The 26,990-nt window shown below is 41.7% G+C and overlaps 1 long non-coding RNA gene across 1 annotated transcript; it reads left to right on the forward strand.

Moving 5' to 3' along the window:
• The first annotated feature begins 6,602 nt into the window (after positions 1 to 6,602).
• Positions 6,603 to 24,216, forward strand: LOC129643043 (uncharacterized). Its single transcript, XR_008710033.1, has 3 exons — positions 6,603 to 6,794; positions 13,812 to 13,918; positions 23,650 to 24,216. It is a non-coding gene; the product is annotated as an uncharacterized LOC129643043 (long non-coding RNA).
• Positions 24,217 to 26,990: the final 2,774 nt, after the last annotated feature.

The raw sequence follows: 26,990 nt of genomic DNA on the forward strand, positions 1-26,990 counted from the left end.
CTACAAAGGAAGCTCAAACTCCTCACCACTGGCAAGTCAGGGAAGTCCCTCTCACTCATCTTGAACAGAAGTTCTCAAGCACTGGTGAGCATAAGGATTTTCCAGGTACTTGTACAACACAGACTCCTGGCTCCCACGCTAAACCTCCTATTCCCACAGACTCCAAGGATCTTGTTTTCACAAGAAACTTAAACAAGGAACCCAGGCAGTTGGTCTCTAGCAGAGAGGGACTGAGAAAAGATGAGTGGCACACATTATGAGGCACTTCAAAGATGCCCATAGGAGAATTCGATTCATCGGTCTTCAGATTGGTTTTCCTAGGAATGCAGAAACTTTTTTTTGCTGTGTGTTTCCCAGGAAAATTCTAGCACAGCCATGGGAGAGCAAGTGCAAACACCTTACACTGTCCCTGGAGTCCCATTTGCCCTCTGCAGAAGCACTGGGTCTCCAGACCACACCTTCAGCCACACTGCTGTTAAACAAAAGTCTGGTCGTTTAACCCGAAGCCATTGCAAACTCACTGTGAACAGCGTCACCATGGACACTGGCATTGTTGTTGTTCAGTCAATAAGTCGTGTCCAACTCTTTGCAACCCCCATGGACTGCAGCACGCCAGGCTCCTCTGTCCTCCACTATCTCCCAGAGTGTGCTCAAATTCATGGACACTGGCTTAGAGATGCTTCCATTTTCAAAGAGAATGTGAGCGGTGGAGCCCTGTAATGCAGGTGGAGGGTATAAAGCGAGAAGAGGGAAGACATAAGATTGTAATTTAAAAATGATTTATGAGTGCAGAGAAGAGTGCTTCAGCTAATCGTTTAGAAAGAAGCTGGCTGAAATTCTCCTTCCTACCCATCAGCAGGGCAAGGTATCATTAGACCCCAAGCAACACTGGACACACCACATCCCAAGACCACACCTGCTTTCTTTCCATGTGAGCTTTCACCACCTTGTAGGGAGAGAGAAAGCCATCTAACCGGGTGACTCTGGACGGAGTGTTAGGCAAATAGCGTTCCGCTTCACATCAGGTGATTTCTTCCCAGGAAATCATCGCTGTTATAATAGCAAGACAATTAGGGAAGCAGTGAGAAGGATTTGATTAATACCGCTTCCAGTTTTTCTCATCTAACAGGAAAGTGGGTTTCTATGCCAGAACAGTCAAGAGGCTTAGATCCCAAATGGGAACAGGAGTGGCGGTGTCTTTTCATATATGTAGTGATGTATCTATGCGAGTGTGGATGTGGGTGGATGGGTGGGTGTGTACATTTTAATTGCTTATTATAAATCAAAAGTAATTAGGTGCATATTTATTCATAGTTTCCTCACTACTTTGCAGATCTGTGGGAAGTGTTTATTGCAAGACGATTCATTTCATTTCACTGCAAAATACCATTGTAGGTATACAGGGAGTGAAGCTGTTCAGACAAGAAGTGGGTAACCCGTAGACTGTCCAACTCCTAAAGCCTCAGTGCCCTCAATGATGGTACAAGGGCTGTGAAACCTCAACCTGGAAAACATCCTAGTTACTGAAAATGTGCTTTGCAAAACCCACACGCGCATACACGTACACATAAGAACATTTTCAATAAGGCTTAGCATTGCTTCACAAACATAATTCTAACGTGAATATCCTTTAATATATTGTCTTTTCCTATTCGTTGGGAAAAGTCTATTTTTTATGCATCCTGTGTAGTAAAAAAAAAAATTGGAGCACTCCAGTGTTCTTGTCTGGAGAATCCCAGGGACAGGGGAGCCTGGTGGGCTGCCGTCTATGGGGTCGCACAGAGTCAGACACGACTGAAGCGACTTAGCAGCAGCAGTACAGCCCTATCGGAGAAGGCAATGGCACCCCACTCCAGTACTCTTGCCTGGAAAATCCCATGGATGGAGGAGCCTGGTAGGCTCCATGCAGTCCCTGGGGTCACTAAGAGTCGGACACGACTGAAGTGACTTAGCAGCAGCAGCATAGTCCTATAGGCAATTTGGTATAAAGTAAGACTATTTGCTTTTTTAAAATTTTTTATTTGCGTTTAGTTGCTTTACAATGTTGTGTTAGGTTCTGCTGTCAGCAAAGTGAATCAGCTCTACATATACATATATCCCCTCTGTTTTAGATTTCCTTCCCACTTAGGTCATTACAGAGCCCTGAGTAGCGTTCCCTGTGCCACACAGTACACTCTCATTACTTATATATTTTATACATGGTAGTGTGTATCTATCAGCACCCCGTTTTTCTTTAACATGGTAGTGTGTATCTATCAGCACCCCGTTTTTCTTTGTGGTTCCAACACTAAATAATTTGCAAAGAATTTCAAACCAATATAAAGAAAATGTAAAAAAGAATCATAGGAATGAATCCCCTGGAACACCAATGATTTTATTCACCTGACTTTTAATTATGAGCCAGCGCTTCAACATCACATGGAGACTGTCTTAATCATTAAGTCCTGAACTCACAAGTTAGCATGTTTCTCCCACCTCCGTTGTTTGGGACATCATCACCCACTGAGAACCATATCTATTTAACCAGCTTCCTTCCAATCATTTCCCTGATTGCTCTGTCTCTTTCTCTCATTTTCTCTGAATCCACGTGCACATAACAAATACACACATCCATATGTCTTCTCTAGCCATCCAATTCCATGTACCCTTGGGCCCAACCTTCCTTAATTACAGAGTGTATAAACATAGAGTCCTGAACAATCAAATACATTCTGGGTTTGCCTTATGGAAAGTTGTCCCATTTCTATTTAGTCTTTTTACAAATTTTTTTTCCAGCTTAAGATATAATTAACATATAACATTGTATAAGTTTAAGGTGTACAAAATGATAACTTGATATATGTATAGATTATGAAGTGGTGGCCACAATAAAATTAGTTAACACCTAATTTTTAATTAGTTATGTGTGTGTATGGTGAGAACATTTAAGGTCTACTCTCTGAACATTTTTCAAGTACATGTAACAATATTGTTAGTTAGAGTAACCACGCTGTACACTAGATTCCCAGAACTTACTCATCTTATAACTTCTTATAACTGGAAGTTTTTACCATTTGACTAGCATCTCCCCATTCCACCTCTTCTCTGAGTCCCTGACAACCACCAATCTGGTCCTTAATGTATATGTCCAGGGATATGGATAGGTCTGCTGCTGCTGCTGCTAAGTCGCTTCAGTCGTGTCCAACTCTGTGCAACCCCAGAGATGGCAGCCCACCAGGATCCCCTGTCCCTGGGATTCTCCAGGCAAGAACACTGGAGTGGGTTGCCATTTCCTCCTCCAATGCATGAAAGTGAAAAGTGAAAGTGAAGTCGCTCATTCGTGTCCAACTCTTTGCGACCCTCTGGACTGCAGCCTACCAGGCTCCTCTGTCCATGGGATTTTCCAGGCAAGAGTACTGGAGTGGGGTGCCATCACCTTCTCCACATGTATAGGTCTACACTTAGTGATTTACTGTGAAATATCATAAATATAATTACGCTCAAAAATGTAATAGGAGAAGGCGAGGGTGGGATGATTTGAGAGAACAGCATTGAAACATGTATATAACCATATGTGAAATGGATTGCCAGTCCAGGTTCGATGCATGAGACAGGGCACTCAGGGCCGGTGCACTGGGATCACCCTGAGGGATGCGATGGGAGGGAGGTGGGAGAGGGATTCAGGATGGGGGACACATGTACACCCATGGCTGATTCACGTCAATGTGTGGCAAAAACCACTGCAATATTGTAAAGTAATTAGCCTCCCAATTAAAATAAATAAATTAAATTTTTTAATGTAATAGGATAATTTAAGATACTGGCCTATTTTAGTTATTATTGTGCAATAAAACACCCCCAAACTTACTGCTTTTCTTAAGAGGGGACATTATTTTGGGGGATCCTATCCATTGGTTGGGTGCTTCTTGCAGAACTCTCTCTGTGCACACCATGTGGCTCACCCAGCTGGAGGGGCTGCTGGCAGTGAGGCTCAGCAAAGACTCGGATGGCTCAGCCCCTCACTCTCTGTGGCCTTTCATCCTGGCTTTTGACATGGCAACGGCCTAGGGCCACATTCCGAGAATAAAGCCCCGATTTGCAAGCATTTGACTATGTCTTACTTGGGTCATTGGCCAAAGCAAGCCAGTGACCCAGGTCAAGTCCATATGGGAGAGGAATACATAAGTTCTTGAACACTATAAGGTAAGACTCATTGGAAGTTAACAATCTTCCACGTGGGCCAGTATCATATAGTTGCCCAAAGATACAGGATACTGTCCCTTCCTATAAAGAATCAGGTGTATGAATTCAGTCTAAAAATGTTTACACTCTGTATTCCGTAGGACACATTTTACCTTGAAGACAAATGATAACCACTCCTGGTTATAAAAAATGATTGATCGTTTCTTTAATATAAGATACACATACCTCCTGCCATGAACAAAAATGAGAAATAGAGAATGAAAAAGAGTAACACGAAGAAGACATTTCAGGAAAGAGTCCTTTTTCTTATCAGCTAACATTTCCTGTTTATACACTCTCCCTAAGATCCTGACCAACAACTGTGACTCTGTCTAGATTGGTCTGAGATTTGCAGGTGTCCTCTTCCAACTTTTCCTCTTTATCCAGTGTCCTTACTTTGAAGTGTAGGAATAGGTTGTTATTGGGGGAAAAAAATCTAAGGGTAAGGAAAACAAGCTGATGAAGCTCCAGTTTCCTGGGAAAGAAGAAACAAAGAAATACTTTTTCTAAGTAATTTGTATTGGACTATACTTGCTTTACAATGTTGTGTTATTTCTACTGTACAGCTAAATGAATCAGCCATGCATAGACATAGAACCCCTCCTTTTCGGACTTCCTTCCCATTCCGATCACCACAGTGCATTAAGTAGAGTTCCCCGTGCTCTACGGTACGTTCTCATTTCTTGTTGTCCAGTCACTGAGTCATCTCCGACTCTTTTTGTGACCGTCTGGATCACAGCACTCGAGGCTTCCCTGTCCTTCACTATCACAGTTATCTATTTTATTAACAGTGTATATGTGTCAATCCCAACCTCCCAATTCTTCCCACCCTTTACTTTTGCCCTTGATATCCATACATTTGTTCTCTACATCTATGTCTCTATTTCTTCTTTGCAAATATCATCATCTATACTGTTTTTCTATATTTCACAAATATGTGCTAATAAATGATATTTGTTTTTCTATTTCTGACTTACTTCACTCAGTATGACACCCCCTAGGTCCATCCACATCTCTACAAATGACAAAATTTCATTCCTTTTTATGGCTGAGTAATATTCCATTTTTGGTAACTCAAACGATAAAGCATCTGCCTACAATGTGGGAGATCTGGGTTCGATCCCTGGGTCGGGAAGATCCCCTGGAGTAGGAAATGGCAACCCACTCCAGTACCCCTGCCTGGAAAATCCCATGGACTGAGGAGCCTGGTAGGCTACAGTCCATGGGGTCAAAAAGAGTCGGACATGACTGAGCGACTTCACTTCTTCTTCTTCAATATTCCATTTTTTTAAAAATGAAAGAAAAGAAAGAAAACAACTTCCCTAAGGTCACACAGCTAATATATTGCAGGATTTGGACCTAGATGGTCTGGAATCTAGAGCTGACATACTCCTCAGATCAGGAGGAAACATAACAGATAATTAACAGAAGTTTCCTGGATGATGAACTGAAGATAATTTACATTTTCTTTTTAAAAATGCCCTGAAATTCCCAATTTTTCCTAATAATTATAATAAATACATGCAATTAAAAAAAAATAATAATCAAGTGGAATGAAACACCCAAAAAAAGAAACCCTGAGAGAATCAAGCAAGCAAGTGGTACCCAGGGGGAACTTGTGGAGGAGAACAGTGGCTCTTATTGGCTGGCTCTCTGCCTGAGTTATTCCTCAGGGGAATAACATGAATATGTTATTCCTCTTGCCCTTCTTTGTTGATCCCTAAGGACCAAGGGAAGTTCTAAGCCTAATAAATTACTTGAATTTTATCCAGAAAGTAAACTTCATAAACTGAACCAAACACTTTCATTTTAAGCACATGTGGACATTATTTATAAAAATTTTAATACTAACCCCAGGGAAGGAGGTTTTTCCTAGACTGAATTTTTGAGGTTGTCTCATTAACAGACTCCCTGCCATGACTTGACTTGCAATCTCATCTGAAACAATGCTGCAGCTGTTCTGTAAAACCAAGATCTTCTAACACAAGAGATGTGACGCCAAGGAGAAGTACCATCAATGTAGTTCAGATGAAAGTCACTTCCTGGAAATGGGCTGCAGGAGCAAAACTCCCCTTCCTGTCAAATCTCCAACCCCAAATGCAAGTAACTAGAGGCAGGAGCTTGGGCTCAAAGCCTGTTTTAATGCACTGGGCTATCTAATCCTATAACTGGATCCTGTTCACTATTAATTAAGTAGTAAAGTTAGACTCCCTTTGAGGCTTAAACATCTGCTATGGAGGAAGACTAAAATCTCTCTGTTGAAAGAAAACCAGAATCGCGTGGGAAATTCTCAGATGGTCTGGATCAACAAGAATAATTTTATTGTAGGCTTGACATTAAAGGAACTAGGGTGAGTCAATCAAGCCAAATACTTTAGCTCTGCAATACCAATGTGTGGTTTATGGAGCCAACTCTAGATAAAGCCATGAATTGCTATCTAATCCACACTTAAGCCTCCTAATATTGAGAGCTCAGGATCCATGCTGTCAGCCCATGCTTGTTCTAGCCATGCCAAAATAGAGCTGCTAAAGACCTGAAACCTATTGTTGCAGTACCATCTGGGCCCAAAAGCAGTGAGTACCAGCCCATGCCATAGGTCTCCATGGTTACTGTCTACTCTCCTGTAAACCTCTTCTAACCTCGCTTCTGCCCCATCATTACTCCTCAACAGCTCTCCCTAAATGTACAATGACTACATCACAAAATTTACAGATTATATTTAGTCTTTACCCTTCTTTGACTTTGCTTTTGACCAAAATATTATCTATTTTATTCACTTTTAAAATATTTCTCAAATAAAATTATTTATGATAGCTTAATTTTTAAAAAATGTCTGTTAAGTATGTAGCAATGCCCTTTTTTTCATTCTTGATATTGGTTTCTTTATTCTTTCCTTCTTTTTAATCCAACTGAATTACTCTTCAATTTTACTTTCCAGTTCACTAGTTCTCTCTTCAGCTGCATATACTGTTGTTTGGCCCACATCGTCTGCTTCTTTTTAACTGACAAAATTGCATTTTACTTTAACATTTTTATTTGGTTGTTTTCAAATCTATATGGTTACTCATCTATTGCCATGGTCCTTGTCATTTTTGTCATTCCATTCTTTAAATATTCATGCATAGTGTGGTACACAGAATAACATACTTCCCCCCACCCCCCGCAATGATATTCTCATTCTAATACCCTAAAGCTGTGAATATTAACTTATATGGCAAAAGGGATTTTTCAGATGTGATTAAGGACCTTGAGATGGGGAGATTATCCTGGATTATCTGGGTTGGCCCAGAGTAATGTAATCATAAGAGTTCATAATTTTATAAGAGAAAAGCAAGAAAATGAAGTCAGAAAAAGGAAATAGGACAATGGAACCAGAAGTTAGAGTGATGCACTTTGAAGATGCAGGCAAGGGCTGCAAGCCAATGAACGCAGGCAGCCTCTAGAAGCTGGAAAAGTAACAGAAATGTTTTTCTCCTTTGATGCCTCAAAAATGAACACGTTCCACCCAACACCTTGATTTTATATGTCTAAAGTCCAGAACTGTAGAGGAATAAATCTATGTTGTTTTAACCCACTAGATTTGTGTTAACAAGATACAGTAACAATGGAAAATCAATACTCAAAGTTATATCCATATATAATAGTTCCATCGTCTGAAATCTTTTTTTTAATAATTAAGCTTTTTATTTTTTAATATAAATTTATTTATTTTAATTGGAGGCTAATTACTTTACAATATTGTATTGGTTTTGCCATACATCAACATGAATCCGCCACAGGGGTACACGTGTTCCCCATCCTGAACCCTCCTCCCACCTCCCTCCCCATACCATCCCTCTGGGTCATCCCAGTGCACCAGACCCAAGCATCCAGTATCCTGCATTGAACCTGGACTGGCGATTCATTTCACATATGATATTATACATGTTTCAATGCCATTCTCCCAAATCATCCCACCCTCTCCCTTTCCCACAGAGTCCAAAAGACTGTTCTATACATCTGTGTTTCTTTTGCTGTCTCGCATACAGGGTCATCGTTACCATCTTTCTAAATTGCATATATATGTGTTAGTATACTGTATTGGTGTTTTTCTTTCTGGCTTATTTCACTCTGTATAATAGGCTCCAGTTTCATCCACCTCATTAGAACTGATTCAAATGTATTCTTTTTAATGGCTGAGTAATACTCGATTGTGTATATGTACCACAGCTTTCTTATCCATTCATCTGCTGATGGACATCTAGGTTGCTTCCATGTCCTGGCTATTATAAACAGTGCTGCGATGAACATTGGGGTACACGTGTCTCTTTCAATTCTGGTTTCCTCGGTGTGTATGCCCAGTAGTGGGATTGCTGGGTCATAAGGCAGTTCTGTTTCCAGTTTTTTAAGGAATCTCCACACTGTTCTCCATAGTGGCTGTACTAGTTTGCATTCCCACCAACAGTGTAAGAGGGTTCCCTTTTCTCCACACCCTCTCCAGCATTTATTGCTTGTAGACTTTTGGATAGCAGCCATTTTGGACTCTCCCACAGAGTCCAAAAGAACTAAGTGCTATCTCTCTCCCTCAAGATGGCTTGTGTGCCCATAATGTTGATTTTGACCTGTGGAAAACCTCAGAATCTAAATTGAGAAGACATTCCTCTTTACATGCAGTTCAGTTCAGTCGCTCAGTCATGTCCGACTCTTTGCAACTCCATGGACTGCAGCACACCAGGCCTCCCTGTCTATCACCAACTCCCGGAGTTTACTCAAACTCAAGGCCATTGAGTCAGTGATGCCATCCAGCCATCTCATCCTTTGTCATCCCCTTCTCCGCCCACCTTCAATCTTTCCCAGCATCAGGGTCTTTTCCAATGAGTCGGTTCTTTGCATGAGGTGGCCAAAGTATTGGCGTTTCAGCTTTAGCATCTGTCCTTCCAGTGAATTTTCAGGACTGATTTCCTTTAGGATGGACTGGTTGGATCTACTTTCAGTCCAAGGGACTCTCGAGAGTCTTCTCCAACACCACAGTTCAAAAGCATCAATTCTTTGGTGCTCAGCTTTCCTTATAGTACAAGTCTCACATCCATACATGACTATTGGAAAAACCATAGCTTTGACCAGATGGACCTTTGTTGGTAAAGTAATGTCTCTGCTTTTTAATATGCTGTCTAGGTTGGTCATAGCTTTTCTTCCAAGGAGCAAGCATCTTTTAATTTCATAGCTTCAGTCACCATCTGAAGTGATTCTGGAGCCCAAATGTATAAAGTCTATCACTGTTTCCACTGTTTCCCCATCTATTTGCCATGAAGTGATGGGACCAGATACCATGATCTTCGTTTTCTGAAATTGAGTTTTAAGCCAACTTTTTCACTCTCCTCTTCCACTTTTATCAAGAGGCTCTTTAGTTCTTCACTTTCTGCCATAAGGGTGGTGTTATCTGCATATCTGAGGTTATTGATATTTCTCCAGGCAATCTTGATTCCAGCTTGTGCTTCATCCAGCCTGGCATTTCTCATGATGTACTCTGCATGTGAAAGTGAAGTTGCTGTTGTGTCTGACTCTTTGCGACCCCATGGCCTATAGCCTATCAGGCTCCTCCATCCATGGGATTTTCCAGGCAAGAGTGCTGGAGTGGATTGCCACTTCCTTCTCCAGGGGATCTTCCCTACCCAGGAATTGAACATGGGTCTCCTGCATTGCAGGCAGACACTTTACTGTCTGAGCCACCAGGGAAGCCCCATACTCTGCATATAAGTTAAATAAGCAGCACTATTTGTATATTATTATTTAGTTTTGCTCTAGTTTTGCTCTATTATTTAGTTTTGCTCAGAGGCCTTACTTCTTTGGGATCTCCACAATTCATTCCCAGTCTCACATGGTGTATCTGGGAGTCTTGAGTTTAACTCCCTCATTTTCTCAACTACCCAAAGCACTTTGTTTCTTTAGTGCATGCATGCATGTGTGCTCAGTCACCAGGCTTCTCTGTCCATGGGATTTCTCAGGCAAGAATACTGAAGTGGGTTGCCATTTCTTTCTCCAGGGGATCTTCCCGACCCAGAGATCGAACTCACGTCTCCTGCATTGGAAAGCAGATTCTTTACCGCTGTGCCACCTGGGAAGCCTTATTCACCTATCCTCAAAAAACACACTTAACAGAGGAAAGTTATGCAGGTGCAGGTGGTGTAAAATCCCTGCAGACAACCTCTTCAAATGCGCTCATTGTTTACAATTTTAGTTTCAGTTTATATTATTTCCTTCTTTTTTTTAACTTGCCCCTTGAAGATCTTTCTTCTTCAGAGCCCAACTATGCAAAAAAAAAAAAAAAAAAAAAAAAAAAAATATATATATATATATATATATATATAGTGAGAATTCCTTTTTTTTTTTTTTTCTTTCAGTAGAAAGCCTTTTTATTTTGGGAGGGCCCATGGTTGCTCATTCTCCATCTGGTAACTACAGTAAAAAGCACAACAAAATAAAGCAGGTAGAAGTAGAAATTAGCTTCTGATCTAGAAAATTAGCCTTGATCTGGAAAATGCTTTGTTTTCTAAAGCATGGAACAGAAATCACCACAAGTGGATTACTTTGCATTTTTGGTTAGGAGTATAACTTCACTCTCTTACTCCAGGGCCACATCAACTATCCAAATTTTGGGGACCTCCCTGGTGGTCCGGGGGTTAGGACTCTGCACTTCCATTGTGGGGGGCATGGGTTTGAGCCCTGGTTGGAGAATTAAGATCTCACATAATGCACAGCACAGCCAGAATAGTTTTTTTTTAATTAAAAAAAAAAAAAACTATCCAAACCTTTTGTTCACAGGGATTCTGAGGATCTCACCATGTCCTAGACTATCATTCTGGTCCATGTTACTGATGACATCACTTGAGTAGAACCTGGTGAGCAAGAAGCTCCAGGTACCTTAAATGTCTTGGTAAAACACAGGTGTGACGGCAGATGGGCAATAAACGGCAAGATGATTCAACTCAAGGAACTGTCTGGAAGTCCAGTCGTGTAGGCTGGACATCCTCCAAAGTGAAAGACAAGTTGTTCTACTTTATATCCCCAAATACTACCAAAAAATAAAATAAAAGGGCTGAGCACTTGGGGTCAGTTAAGTTCAGTCATTCAGTTGTGTCTGACTCTTTGCAGTCCCATGAGATGCAACACTCCAGGCCTCCCTGTCCAACACTAACTCCTGGAGCCCACCCAAACTCATGTCCATTGAGTTGGTGATGCCATCCAACCATCTCATCCTCTGCCATCCCCTTCTCCTCCTGCCCTCAATCTTTCCCAGCATCAGGGTCTTTTCAAATGAGTCAGCTCTTCGCATCAAGTGACTAAAGTGTTGGAGTTTTAGCTTCACCTTTTGAAATCAAAACTTGTCATTTTGGATGTGTTGCTCTGACTCATGTACCAAGGATGAAACTTCTTCTACAGTTTATTTATTTTGATTTTGGGTTGTGCTGACTCTTTGTTGCTGTGTTCAGGCTTTCTCTAGTTGCAGCAAGCCAGGGCTATTCTCTAGTTGTGGTGCTCGGACTTATTGTGGTGGCTTCTCTTGTTGCAGAGCACAGGCTCTAGGGCTCATGGCTTCAGTAGTGGCGGCTCAGTGGTCGCAGTTCACGGCTCAATCGCCTCACTGCCTGTGGGATCTTCCCTGACCAGGGATCGAACCTGTGTTCCCCACATTGACAGGCGGATTCTTAACCACTGGACCACCAGCGAAGCCCAAGGATGAAGCTTTTAACTGAAGTCCAGAACTAGAGAAAATCTCTACTGATCCAGGTTAAAGTGAGCCCTGGCACTGATTTGGTGCTTTTTGTTTGTTTGTTTTGTTTTTGGCCCAGAAGATTCAATGATTCTTGCAATACCTATGACAAATTGGAATTCTGTGAGTGATGCCCTGGTATGAAAAGTTCTGCAGTGATTTTTTGAGCAGCAATGATATTAATATCTGTTTGGGAGTTAAAAGATATTTCATTATAATGATAGAATTGGAGTCAATTTCATTCACATGAGCAGGTCCCTCTTGTAAACTCAATCACATGACATAGTTTAATCATTTTAAATTATTTCTGAACCCTCCATGACAAAACTCAATCATGCATAGGGGCTAGTAGTTGAGAAGTCAGTCCAGGTCAGTTTCTAGAAATGTGTAATATACAGACTGCATAGTAGATCTTGTTAAGATACAAAACTAAGTGACAGAAATGCAGTAAAAAAAAAAAAAAGAGTAATTCATGAACTATCGAAAAACATATTGGTCTTCCTCTTCTCCCATTTAAACAATATTCTCTAATTTTCATTCTGTGATTCTAGAGTTTCTTTCTTTCAAACATCCGGGAATTCAAAGACTTGGTAGTGACAGTAAGATGATTTCTTTCTCAACACTGGTTAATCTTAAGTTCATTTCTTTCAGCTCCTTAATTCAAATGTAGCTCACAATCAAGGTTCAACTGACATCCCTAAATGCAATCTTTTATTAAAACAACCAGAAGAGAGAATTTTCTACCATCTTAAGAAGATATGATTTCCATGATAATAACAGCAAATTACAAGAATAAGAGAAAAATTAATTTTAATACTGGTAGTGTCTTCAGTGAAATTTCTCTCCTTCTGCTAATGCATAATGACCACAAAGGAATTGAATGGGCCCCCGATGGGAAGTGTAAGAGCACATCAGATGGGCCTGATGATAATGGATAGGGCCTTAAATTAAGGAATAATAGGTACATGAAGCACTTAAAACTGGAATAACTGAGATCTTACTGTGGCCATTACTTTTGGCCTTAACAATGATCTCATTTTAGGGTTTAAAGCCACATTTTGAAGGGAAAGAGCAGAGAAACAGCTAGTTTCTTTTAACAAGGTTTTGCCTCTCGATTTATGAAAATACCAGAACTGTTCCCTTTTTAAAGTCTATGCTTTATCTCTGTGATGATGGAATATAAAAAAATCACGGTTTATACACTATTGGTACTATTTATAAAATAGATAACTAATGAGAACCTGCTATATAGATAGCATAGGAACCCTGAGTGAACTGTGACCTGAATGAAAAGGAAATCCAAAAGGGAGGAGCTATGGGTATATGCATGGCTTAAGAGTCAAACACGACTGAGCGACTGAACTGGACTGAACTGATGGCTTAAGAGTCGGACACAACTGAGCGACTGAACTGGACTGATGGGTGATTCATCTTGCAACTTTCATAAAAACTGATTTAAAAAAATAAAAAGCATTGACAGATTTGAGTCATAGCTCAGTCTCCTGGTTAAGTGACCTTGGCTGACATTTAACTTTTCTAATCCTCAGTTTCTTCATCTGAAATATGGTCATAACAATAATATTAATGCTCAAAGCTATTTTGAGGATTAAAGAGCATGTCCTCCTTCCTTCTTCTCTCATTAAGGTTGTAGAGTTTCACGAGGCAACTTTCAATTGGTCTTATATTCAGGAAACGCTCAAAGTATAAAGGCAGAATGGGAGGACATACACTATTTTCACATCTTTCAGTAAATTCTCCTATTTCACAAGTATTTCTGGCAATATTGCAAAGATCATAATGTGCCCTTCGTACTTAGGCCTTTTTTTCCTTTGCCATTTAGACTTCAGTGACATGGATGATGATGGAGTGTGAGGGAGGAAGAAGAGCGCTGAACACGGCAGCCAGGAAACCTGGATTTGAGTGCCAGCTCTGCCAGTGGCTCAGCAGGTAAACTGTCAATGCAGGAGATGCAACAGACATGGGTTCCATCCCTGGGTTGGGAAGATCCCCTGGAGGAGGAAATGGCTACCCACTCCAGTATTCCTGCCTGGAGAATTCCCTGGACAGAAGAGTCTGGTGGGCTACAGTTCATGGAATCTCAAAAGAGTCGGACACAACTTAGCAACAAAACAGCAACAAAAGTCCTGTGTGGGAGGTTATGTTTGCTATCTTTATTACCTAGATGGGGAAACTAAGGTTTACAGAGAATAAACTTATTTTTAAGAAAATACTTTCAAGCATCAAGAACAAAGCTAATGCTTTTGATTGGCTCTTCCAGTTTGCTTGTTTGGATCAAGCTCCAGATAAAGCCCAGCCTTTCCAACTGATGCACATTTTGGCTTGTCAGGCTTGTTTAATTTATAAACACCTGCTTTCTTTCTGTCTTTCTTCTTCCTTTCTTTCCTTGCTTCCTTCTTTCTTTTTTAAAAAATATTTATTTATTTATTTGACTGCTCTGGGTCTTAGTTGCAGCATGTGGGATCTGGTTCCCTGACCAGGAATCGAATCCAGGCCCTCAGCATCGGAAGCATGGAATCTCAGCCACTGGACCACCTAGGAAGTTCTCCCTTCCTTCTTTTTCTTTTTATCTTGCAAATTACTTGTTAAGGAAACTGAATCATTTGTCTTGTACAAATTCCAACATTCTGACTTCCACTAATTACACCTCCATGTTGTCGTCAAAGGTATTGCTTTGTTCTTCGAACTTCCTGTGCTGCTGGCTTGACCTAGAGGAGTGACCAGATTCAAGTTTGATTTCTTAGCAAACTGTTTCTTAAGAAGTGTGTGCTCTTCCATGATGAGGTCCCTAACGCCTGATTCTTTCTCTTTTTATAGTGTTAGCAGCCACAGATGTTCAACGTCTAGATCCACTAGTTTCACTGCTGCTGCTGCTGCTGCTAAGTCACTTCAGTTGTGTCTGACTCTGCGACCCCATAGACAGCAGCCCACCAGTTTCCCCTGTCCCTGGGATTCTCCAGGCAAGAACACTGGAGTGGGTTGCCATTTCCTTCTCCAAGGCATGAAAGTGAAAAGTGAAAGTGAAGTCACTCAGTCGTGTCTGACTCTTAGCGACCCCATGGACTGCAGCCTTCCAGGCTCCTCCGTCCATGGGATTTTCCAGGCAAGAGTACTGGAGTGGGGTGCCATTGCTAGGGGATGACAAATGGTGATATTCTAATTTCATCTTCCTTCTTCATTAACTAGCAGGAATACTTCTATAATGATTAGTTTCCCTAAATCTACCATTCAATTATCCAATCATATAGTTCATGGGAATAACAGCATAAATGCTTGACTCGTTCCCTTTTTCTAATTTCTAAATTCTTTCTCTTTTTCTAAAACTAGTATTTAGAATACCAGTTTTCTAAATAAGTGGATTCACTGGCAACCTTCCATGATGAACAGTTAGGTTTGTTTTCTCAGGGTTATTATTAACTGATGGTAAACTCATGGATTTAATTCTATGTGTATTTAAATTTGGGCTTCCCTAGTGGCTCAGATGGTAGAGAATCTGCCTGCAATTAGGGAGACCTGGGTTCGATCCCTGGGTTGGGAAGATCCCTGTGTTGGGAAGATCCCCGAAGAAGGGAATGGCTACCCACTCCAGTATTCTTGCCTGGAGAACTCCATGGACAGAGCAGCCTAGTTATGTTTACTGATATTCATTTAATCCATATTTAACCAAACTCAAGTTGCTTCTTGAAACTTTTTGGCAAAACCCTAGTGGTTCTTGATAGCTGCATTGCTATTTGCCCAAACAACATTTTCCAAATTAATTTCACGTTATTTCCTTTCCCAGACATCTTTCCAAGGATTGCTGGTTCCTTTTAGTAGAAGTGGTATTTAAAGACAACAATATGCACGTTGCCACTGAATTGAGCAGGGCTTCTCAAGTGGCTCTGTGGTAAAGAATCCACCTGCCAATTCAGGAGATGCAGGTTCGATCCCTAGTCGGGAAGATCCCCTGGAGAAGGAAATGGCAACCCACTCCAGTATTCTTTCTGGGAAATCCCATGGACAGAGGAGCCTAGCAGGCTGTAGTCCATGCAGTCAAAAAAACTTGGACATGACTTAGTGACTGAACAACAGCAACAGCTGAATTGAGCATTCCTTCTAGACCTCTTTCATAGACAGAACTAAGAAAACAATTAAGACAAAATACATGATGAGTTTATACTCATTTCAATACCACTTCAAATTCAGACCTCAAAGTTCATACTTAATATTTTCAAATTTACATCTCTATTTCCTTTCTCCCACATAAAGAAATACAGTTCTCAATGATGCCAGGAATGATAGAATTAGATTATCCACAGACACTTTTTAAATTCATTCTACAATATACACAATATTTACAAGAGCAACTACAACTATTGCTGATCATATTAAAAGCATAATCAGTTTAAGTGTTTTTTTAACAGTTCTTCTTGTTCCTACAGTACATGCCACTAGAAACGTACAGTCAACTCACTGTGTTTTAAAGTCCCTTGAGTATATGCATGGCTGAGTCCCTTTGCTGCCCATCCGAAAATTCCACAACATTGTTAATCAGCTGTATGCCAATATAAAATAAAATGTTAAAAATAAATAAATAAAGTCTCTTGGAAGAGCTAGAATTCTAACTCAGGGATTATGACTCACCTAACTTACTCCCCAGTCTATATACCATTAGTCAGGACCCGAAATTTCCAACCGACTTGAGACAGATGATAAGAGCTTGTAGACAGGACAACCTTTGAGATCCCCCACCACTTCTAGGGCTTCCTGGGTAGCTCAGCTGGTAAAGAATCTGCCTGCAATGCAGGAGGCTCCAATTCGATTTCTGGGTTGGGAAGATCCTCTGGAGAAGGGATAGGCTACCCACTCCAGTATTCTTAGGTTTCCCTGTTGGCTCAGACAGTAAAGAATCTGACTGCAATGAGGGAGACCTGGGTTCGATCGCTGAGACCCAGATTCGATCCCTGGGTTGGCAAGATCCCTTGGAGGAGGGCATGGCAGCCCACTCCAGGACTTTTGCCTGGAGAATCCCATGGATAGAAGAGCCCAGCGGGCTACAGTCCATGGGGTCACAAAAAGTAGGACACAACTGAGCGACGAAGCGCAGCACAGCACCATTTCTAAGTTAATACACTCCTAACACCACAAGTACAGGTCCCACCAAAGCTGTGTGCATGGCAGATCTATACTGTGATTACTTTAGTTATATAAACCAGTTCTTAGTGCCAAAGATTTATGAAATTGATGAAACTTCATGTGTTTTCCTAAGAAACAAATTAACCCATGCAGAAATACCAAGCTTCGCAAAAGCCATTGAGAGTTCTCTCAACCAGTACTGTATACCCCAACCTTGCTCTGAACAGTTTGACTTCTAAGAGCATCTAGTGATAATTCCAAAGACCTCCACCTTCCCTGTCATCACTTTTTTCTATTAATAAGACAGCACAATACAGTGCTTTTCAATTTATTAAGCAATGTCACACTGTTTTGAACCAGTTTACATTCCGCCAGAAGTGGATAAGAGATCCCGTTTTATTTCTCCACATTTTCACAAAGGGTAGAGAGAGACCTTTTATTAACTTTTGCCCATCTGGTAGATATGCAATAAAGTTTCATTGTGATTTCAATTTGCATTTCACTGAATACTAATGACATTGAGCATCTTTTTATATGTTTATTGGTTATAGGTTACCTCGTCTCTGAAATTTATATTCCTGTCTTTTGCCCATTTTAGAATTTAGTTGTTTTCCTATTGCTTAATGATTCATAAGAGGTTTTTATATGTTCAGGATACTAAATCTTTGTCAGTTACATTCGTTGAAAATATCTTCTCTCAGTTTATGGTTTGTCTCTTTATGGTGTCTTTTGATGAACAGAAGTTCTTATTTTTAATGTAGTTGAATTTATCAAACTTTTCCTTTATGTCTGTGCTTTTTTTTAACAATCATCTTGTGAAAGAAGTCATTCGTAGCCAGAAGTGGTAGATACTCTCCCACACTTCTTCACAAATGTTTATAGTTTTGACTCTCTTAACTTTCATGTGTGCGTGTGTTCGTGCTAAGTTGTTTCAGTCGTGTCTGACTCTGCCTACGGACTGTAGCCCACCAGGCTCCTCTGTCCCTGGGATTCCCTAGGCAAGAATACTGGAGTGGACTGCCGTGCCCTCTTCCAGGGGATATTCCCAACCCAAGGATTGAACCTGCGTCTCTTACATCTCTTGCACTGTCAGGCGGGTTCTTTACCACTAGTACCACCTGGGAAGCCCTCTTAACTTTCATATTCATCTTTAATTCAGTAGGCCTGTATTATTGTGTATGGTTTGAAGTAAGAGATCCAATTTTATTTTGTTCATATGGATCATGGTTTGCTAGACAGTTCATTTTTCTATCTGATGGTCTGCAGTGCTTCTTCTACTGTATATGAAGTTCCCATGTAATCATGAACCTGCTTCTGATCTAACTACCCTGCTCTAGAGGGCTATTTGTCAGTCTCTACCAATGCCACACCATCTTAATTGCTCTAGCTTTATGATGAACCTATTTGGAGCTTCTCAGGTGGCACTAGAAGTAAAGAACCCACTTTCCAATGCAGGATACGCAAGATGCAGGTTCAATCCCTGGGTCAGGAAGATCCCCTGGAGAAGCAGATGGCATCCTGGTATTCTTGCCTGGAGAATCCTATGGACAGAGGAAGCTGGTGGTCTACAGTTCATAGGGTTGCAAAGAGCTGGACAAGACCGAAGCGTCCTAGCACGCATGTACAGTGAACCTATTTACAGGGCAGGAATAGAGATGCAAACAGAGAAAGGACTCGTGGACATGGTGGGGAGGGAGAGGGTGGGAGGAATGGAGGGAGAGGGTGGGAGGAACTGAGAGAGTGGCATCGACATATAGACACTATCGTGTGTAAAACAGGAGCCAGTGAGACACTGCTGAACAGCACAGGGAGTTCAGCTCGGTGCTATGATGACCTAGAAGGGTGGACGGAGCTGGTAGTGGGAGGGAGTCTAGGGAAGGAGGGAATTTATGTGTGCATGGAGCTGATCCATGCTGTCGTACAGCAGAAACTAACACAACGTTGTAAAGCAATTGCACTTCAAGTAAATAGAATAATTTTTTAAAAAGAAAAATCTTGATATCCATTAGGTAAGGGCCCCATTCCACACAACATATTTTTTGCCATTTTTTGAGGAATGTCTTGTCTATTTTTGACCCTTCCCCACTCTACATAAACTTTAGAATTATATTTCCAAGCTTCCCAGAAACACTGAGATTTTTGTTGAAATTTACTAAATATATGTAAATTTTGTTCAATCTGGGAATTAAATTTAATGCAATCTTGGAATAACTGACATCGTCATGATATTAAATCTTCCCATCCAAGAACATTATTATATATAATTTAGAAAACATTAAGCAAGACCTTGTTGACTACCTATTCATAGGTATGCATTCATTAAAAGTATAAAGAAAAGAAACTGACAGTATAAAAACAGGAAATGATTCATTCAACATCCAGTGGTTGTCTGTGAGTACAAGAGAGGAATGTGTGATAAGGCTTTCTCAGAGAAAACACAAAGGCATTTCTAAGGTAATAGTTTATTTCTTAACCTGAGTGGTGGTTATGTGAATGTTTATTCTAATATCATTCTTTAAACTGGATATATACATTTTATAAACCTTTTTGTATACATGCCATGTTTCACAAGATAAAATTTAAGACATGCAATAAAGGAGGTATTCTCCAAACCAATTGATTTAGGACAAAAGTGTTACAATTTTGAAATTTTTTCTTCACATTATACAAACCTGCAGGAATTGTCTATTAACATTTTCAAAAATAGCTATGCCCCTCTATGTACCATGGGGAAAGGCTTTCTTTGTTTAAAAAAAAAAGTGATTTTGACATTCAAATTCAACTCCCAGCATTTTAGAGTGTACTATCTCTTGGTGAATTTGAATCATGCCTCTTGTTCTACAAGTAAAGTTCAAGTCAAGATGAGTATACATTCATTCATTCACTTATTTGCAAAATATATGCATAATTCATTGTGCTGGGAGTCTGGAAAATATAAGAAGATAAATATGGGCATTTCTGAATTGCAAGAAGGATTTATTAAGTAAAATGAAATAAGATAAATGCTCAAAAAACTGTAGTACCTGATTGAAGTGGAAGGAGGAGGAGGAAGAGGAAACAGCACAAAATTTTGCAAGGGGGTTCAAAGAGGGTGAACTGACATCTGATTGGAGGACATAGGATTGGGGAAATAGTCATAAACTTTTTGAGTCTCTAATAAGACTATTCTAGGGGTGTTGTTTAGTCACTAAGTCCTATTTGATTCTTTTGCAACCGCATGGACTATAGCCCACCAGGCTCCTCTGTCCATGGGATTTCCCAGGCAAGAATACTGGAGTGGGTTACCATTTCCTTCTCTGGGGGATCTTCCTGATCCAGGGAACGAACCTGCATCCCCTGCATTGGCAGGAGGGTTCTTTACTACTGAGCCACAAGGGAAGCTTTATTTCTTTAGTTTAATAACATGCAAGAAAATATGTATAGATTTCAACCTTTTTACTCATCTTCCAAGTTTCTGTCTGGTTGAAAGAAGACATCTGTTAGATTTGTAATTACCAGGCCTGTTCTTCTCTGGCTCCACACTGTCTTGGTTTCAGGTTTTCAAACTGCAAAGAATTCCATCTCTAGTCCAACCCTACCACGATAGAAAACCACACAGCCTTAGGAATTGCAAATGGAGCACATTTTGAGAGGGCAAAGAGGTTGCTTTCTCACAAAGGTTTTACCTGCATGAAAGCCTGGAGCCAACCCTGCATAATTTATATACACCTGTGAGAACAAGCCTGAAAAGAAGCCAGTGCTAATTGACTGAACTGACCATTCAGTTGGCTGCTCTGGTTTCATGGAAACCTGCTCACACATTCAATAAATTCACTGGGGGTAATACATTTTAAAAAATGATTATCTGATATCATATTGCCTATTGTCTGCTATCTACTTCCTCTCCAACTCCCTCCCTTGGACCCTAAATGGCTGTTTGACTAAATTTTTCTGTTTTCAATTAGTTTCACTGGTTCTTTGTTTACATGACCCATTAATATCCCACAGTCAATGGAAAGGGTGTTCAGTTGCCAAAGGGGCTTAAAAAATTCCTAAGAGATACGAACATGATGGCAGAAAGAGGCTGCCTGTCCTACAAGGGGTCCTACAAAGCTAATGTCATTTTTCTCACTTCATATCCCAGAGCCAAAGTCTTCCATGGGACAAACCCAGCAATCATTGACATTTCCAAAATGGCAGCACTAGTGATATGAAGAGCGCTTCTCCTCTGAAGGCGCTGGTGATTTTTAAGCCTGGGAACAGATTGGAGGCTGTATTCTTGGCCCAGTAGTGCTGCATTTGCACTTATTAATGCAAAAGTATGTAATAATTAAATGTGGGACCAGCAGCAACTGCTGCCATGAGAAACTTAGCTCCCAACTGTATACTCAAGGAAAGTCCAATTGCCCACTGAAAGGATTAGTAGATCCATATACCATTCTGAATCCTGGGCACTGTTTCAACCTTCCCCAAATTATGTAAGTTGATAATAAGGAGCAGCCTGACACATTGGCAGAGTAAGTATGAGCTGGGAAAGCCAGAGCAGATGAAAATGTATTCCGTCTCTTTGAAACAGCTCTTTCCTTAGGATGTCTTTAAGATTGCAATTGATGGAATCACATCATGCTATGCTGGGTAGGCTTTACGAAGTCATTTTGCTAGGTTTTTAGTTTACACTGCAGAGCTGACTCAGGAAGCTAAGCCTCTATAGTAGCTTCATGATGGTTCATTAACTGTGTCACCTTGACTGGACCACAGGGAATCCAGATATTTGATCAAACATTACTCTGGGTGTCTGTGAGGGTGTTTCTGGATGAGATTAACATTGGAATCCATAAACTATGTAAAGCAGATTGCCCTCCCTATATGTGTGAGCTCCATCCAATCTGTCAAAGGAATGAGCAGAACAAAAAGGCAGAATAAGGGAGAATTCACTCTCCTTGTCTTTATGTCTTCTAGCTGGGATAATGGTTTTCTCCTGTCTGAGGACTCAGGGTCAGTTCTCCTGGTTCTCAGGCCTTTGAGAAAAGGTCTGCAAAACTCAGACTGGGATTGTACCATAAGCTCTCTTGATGTCTCCAGCTTGCCAACTGCAAATCTTGAAACCTCAGCCTCCATAATGCCATGCACCATTTCTTTATAATAAATCTCACTTTTACCTCTCTCTCTCTCCCACCCTCCACCCCCCCAACCCTGCCTCCCTCTTCTATTGATTCTGTTTCTCTGGAATGGACTAATACTGCCCACTATCATACAATCTTTGAATGAGGACTCCATTTGTAATAATACAGACTTCCACATGTCCATTCAGCAACTGTAGATCCTAACCATCAAACACTAAACAAGCACTGATTTCTTTTTCATTCAGAAGAAATAATATTTTTGTTTTAAAAAATGATTACTGAACAGCCTATATGTCACTCAAGTACAAGGGCTTCCCAGGTGGCTCAGTGGTAAAGAATTCACCTGCCAGTGCAGGAGATTTGGGTTTGACCCCTGGGTCAGGAATATCCCCTAGAGAAGGAAATGGCAACCCATTCCAGTATTCTTGCCTGGGAAATCTCATGGACAGAGTAGCCTGGCAGACTACAGTCCTTGGGGTCGAAAAGAATTGGATATGACTAAATGTATGTGTCTTTTTGTTCTGCTTTTTGTTCTTTTTGTTCTGCCTTTTTGTTCTACTCAGCCCTTCAACAATTGGGTGGAGCCCACCCATATAGGGAGGGCAATCTGCTTTATATAGTCTATGGATTCCAATGTTAATCTCATCTAGAAACACCCTCACAGACACCCAGGGTAATGTTTGATCAAATATCTGGATTCCCTGTGGTCCAGTCAAGTTGCTAAAACAAGCCACTAAAACAATGTCTCCTGCTTCCATCCTTTATTGCTAGGACTCCACAAGGAGTATAGGATCAGATAATGGGCCTGCATTTGTGGCTGAGTTACTCCAATTGGTTTGCAAAGCAGTAATTAAATGGAAACCACATACAGTGAATAGGCCGCAAAGCTCAGAAATGGTTGACAGAATGAACCAGACTATCAAGGTGACTCTGGCAAAATGGGTGCAAGAAACTGGCACCACCTGGATGGACATGTTGCCATTAGTGTTACTGAGGATCAGAATGACCCTCTGGGTCACACGGGTATTCCCCCTATGAGATAATGTTCAGGAGGCCTCCCCCACTTATTCGGGAAGTAAAGAGAAATGTATTACAAAGAGGAAGGAGGGAGGTGTCGTGGCAACTGGAACATTCACACATGCACTCAAGTACAAAGGACCTAAAATAACCCCACTCAAGGACCCTGCCTCACAGCGTCATGCTGCTGTTGCTAAGTTGCTTCAGTCGTATCCGACTCTGTGCGACCCCACAGACGGAAGCACACCAGGCTCCCCTGTGCCCGGGATTCTCCAGGCAAGAGTACTGGAGTGGGTCGCCATTTCCTTCTCCATCACAGCATTATAGATACAAACAAAACAAGTGGCCTTCGAACTTATGAAAACAAATTCCCTCGAGTACTTGATTCTTTTTTTAATTTGTATTCTCCTATTTAATTTGCACTAGGCTTTCCCTTGGTGGGTCAACCCGCTTCAACAAATGATAAACCAATGGAGACTTTACAGTAATCAAGAAACAGGAGCTAAGCCTTACCGCTGAGCTTACACCAAGGATAATTTGAAACATTCTCGAATTGTCAACATTTTCATGGATAAGAATATTATGGAACAGGAACTTCCCTGGCAGTCCAATAGTTAAGACCACCTTCCGAAGCAGGGAGGTGCAGGTTCAATCTTTGGTTGGGGAGCTAAGACCCCACAGGCTTCTTGATCAAAAAAAAAACCAAAAACATAAAACAGAAGCAATATTGTAACAACTTCAACAAAGACTCTGTAAAAAAGAATATTATGAAACAAAAAACAGAGAACTTGAAATTCTATACACGGAAGTCCTATTGAAATCAAGGTTGATTTGATGGAGTATAACTAAATATATGAAGTAGTAGACCTTTGTGCTATACGACTCTGAGTTCTCTTGAGTGCCTTCTTAAATTCAACCACAGCTTGGAAGCAATTCCAGTCACCCCAACCTTCCATGACCTTGACAGACTCTCTCTCCTTGAACGATGTCCCTGCTGGTGTCTGACATTCAACTGTGGATACCTCCTTGTCCTAAAACCAGAAATATTCACTGGCTACATCTCCAAGAAAATATTATTAAAAGAAAGCATTTTCCACCGACTTACTAGTTCCAATTCTCACCCAAAAGTCAGAATTAAAATGTGTCACATTACCTGAAGCCACCCTAAGGAGTAAGGTGAGTGTTTAAGGAGGCATATTAACCCTAGTGACCTTTGAATGTCAAGGCACTTGCCCTGGGAGTCACGATTTCCAAGATCTTTCGCCATTGCCCCCAAAGAGTCAATTTAATTTTCAGTAGGCAATGCCCCACCTCCCTTGTACCTTACAAGGTTTCCTACTGAGAGAATAAATTGAATTATCATTTTCATTTAGCATATTGAACACTTTTGCAAAGCGAGTGAAAGTATAGCAAGACTAGGTCCTGTTAAAAATGTTTAAAAGGGGGGAAAAGGATTTCACGTTCCTGTCTAGACAACATCGTTCGATATGACCTATCAGGAAATATTTTCATAGTTCTCTATCTGCTGAAATAGTCACATATAAGATAGGGGACAGGTACATAAGTTTTTCCTCTCCACTACCCCGCCCCCCAAAATCCGGGTCACGGTTGAAGTAAACTGTCCCAGAAAGACTGCCATCTGAAGTGTGGGCGTTCCCATCACCCCATGGGCCAGAGCAGGAGGGCACAGAGGCCTCTGCAGAAATAGACCTTGGACAAATGCAGCTTTCAGAAAAGAGGAGGGGCAAGCAAAGGAAACCAAGCACCGAGGGTCCTGCGGATGAATCCTGGCAAGGCAGAACCGTCCCTGGCAACAAAAGGCTCAAAATAATAAAATACAACATTTACATTGCCCATTTGCATTTAGTGCTCGTTAAACTTCCTCGCATACGAAAGATAATGACAGATGCAAAGTGAGTGCCGAATGCTGCAGGTCTGTCAGTGGGGACTGGGCAAGGTGCCAGCTCCCCAGATTGAACCAAACAAGGCCACTCCATGCAGGGCTGGTGGAACTGGGAAAGAAGTGGATCCAGGACCTCTGGACCTGCAGCGAAATTGACAGAAACCCGGAAGCTAAACCTGCGACAGTGAATTGATGGCGACAGTGGTGAGTGAGTAAAGGAATGCAGGTTCTTTAGTCTTCAAGTAGACTTGAGATGGTCCATGTAGCTTGATCTGGCATTTTATGGCCGTCTTCTGCACAGTTTTCTATCTGGGCAATGTTGTCTACTGGAACCAAAGTTTCTTGAAACCCAAAATGGGTCAATACCAGCATGGCTGGTATTGAAGGGTAAGAGTAGGTGTGAGTCACACAAGGGGATTGCATTCCAAAGCAGTGCAGCCTGCCCCTTGGAGACTCCACTGTTTCGAGCTTTTTCCTGTGGATGCGTTCTGACATCTCTCAGGTCCCACCTAAAATGTGCTGTTGACGGAGTGACCGACTTTTTGACAGCCCAGAAGCCCTTTCTTAGGCAAACCTCCTCAGGCTCTCTCTCACCAGCATCCCAACGCCATGTATTTGGAAGAAACATTGATTTTTCGCCAGCGAACAAATTCATTCCAGCTGCATTAGTGAGACTGGGTGGACAGAAGAGTGGAGACTAGTGACCCACTTTCAGATCTTCCCTCTCTCTCCGACTCTAAGTCCCAAGACATGATGCCACAGACACGGTGGGACCAGGATAAGGGAGGCGGGGTGGGGGTGGGCGGGTATTGTTGAAACCCTCAGGCCAACCTCTTAGCTCTCTCTCTGCAACTGCCCTGGAAAAGGGCGGTCCCCTTTGCTTTCCAGCAAAGCCTGCTGCAAACACATCACCCTTTTTTTAGGTCGCTGGCAAGCTCTCGCATAGCTGGGACCTAAGCCCCAGCCTCCTTACCCCAGCAGAAAGAGAACAAAAGCTTCCAGGAGCTAGAAACAATGAGCTCCCCATCCTTCCCCCTCTCCCTGCACTCTCCCATCCCATCCTCACTGGTCCCAACCCTTTTTCCTCCTCCAGGTGGAAAATCACCCAGAGAGCTTCTCTCTCATCACCAGGGCTTTATTTATTTATTTCGTTACGAGGGTGATGGCGTTTACCTGCCTTGCTTTTCAGAAGCTAAAACGCTTTGGCAGCCAAGAATGAAAGTGTTTGTCTTAATTCTGCCCTCTCGGCAGGAGCCGAGGCAGAAAACGGCTCGCCGCTTCCTCAGCTGCTGAGGCTGCCGCTGTTGTGGCGAAGATAAACAGCCCATCAGCGCGGAGCTGAAAAGAAATAGAGAAAAGGGGATGGGAGTCGTTTAATTACTTTGAATGGCTTTTTGTGTTCTGTGTGATTGCTTCCTGTGATACAGTAGTTTCTCATTCTCCATGCAAGCTCCGTGTTTCTATTCAGAAGAATAAGATTGGAGCAGGAAATTGGCTTTCAAGAGTGAGAGTGAGAGAGAAACGGCTGAGAGGTCGCGACTATTTCCATCAGAGGAAAAAGCCAGGGACGGGCATTTCCAACCGCGGCTGAGCTGAGCCCGGTGGTGGGCCAGCTGGGGAACCTTGTAGTCTGCTTCTCTACTCTGCCCTGGGGCAGGGGGATGACCTCACTTCGGTTCAGTTCAGTGGCTCAGTCGTGTCCGACTCTTTGCGACCCCATGACTGCAGCAGGCCAGGCCTCCCTGTCCATCACCAGCTCCTGGAGTTTACTGAAACTCATGTCCATCCAGTAGGTGACGCCATCCAGCCATCTCATCCTCTGTCATCCCCTTCTCCTACCTCCCTCAATCTTTCCCAGCATCAG

This window comes from Bubalus kerabau, chromosome 2 (genome assembly GCF_029407905.1).
Source record: "Bubalus kerabau isolate K-KA32 ecotype Philippines breed swamp buffalo chromosome 2, PCC_UOA_SB_1v2, whole genome shotgun sequence".
Taxonomy (NCBI): Eukaryota; Metazoa; Chordata; class Mammalia; order Artiodactyla; family Bovidae; genus Bubalus; species Bubalus kerabau.